This window comes from Nannospalax galili, unplaced genomic scaffold, assembly GCF_000622305.1.
Source record: "Nannospalax galili isolate Female #2095 unplaced genomic scaffold, S.galili_v1.0 scaffold611, whole genome shotgun sequence".
NCBI classification, from domain to species: Eukaryota; Metazoa; Chordata; class Mammalia; order Rodentia; family Spalacidae; genus Nannospalax; species Nannospalax galili.
Window position 1 is genome coordinate 3,170,128 of NW_008330486.1, and position 368 is coordinate 3,170,495.

Below are 368 nucleotides of genomic sequence, written 5' to 3' on the forward strand. Positions count from 1 at the left end.
TGTGGCCCAAGAGACTCCCAGACAGTAACCCAGCATAGAACTGGGAAAATAAACAGCAGTCCTCATTCTTTTTCTTTTTTTTTTTTCAATAAAATATATATATTTTTTTAATTAGAAGAAGCATTTCATTACAACAGCATTAACCTATTCAATAACATTTTTCTGACATGGGTGCACCCAAATACATGCAAGCAATACACTCACACACATAAAATAACAATAATAGTTATTAATAGTTATTATAGTTGTTATTTTATGTGTGTGAGTGTATTGCTTGCATGTATGTGGGTGCACCTATGTCTTGCCATGCCCCAGAGGTCAGAAGAGGCCTTCAGATTCCCCTGGAACTGGAGTTAAGGATGGTTCAT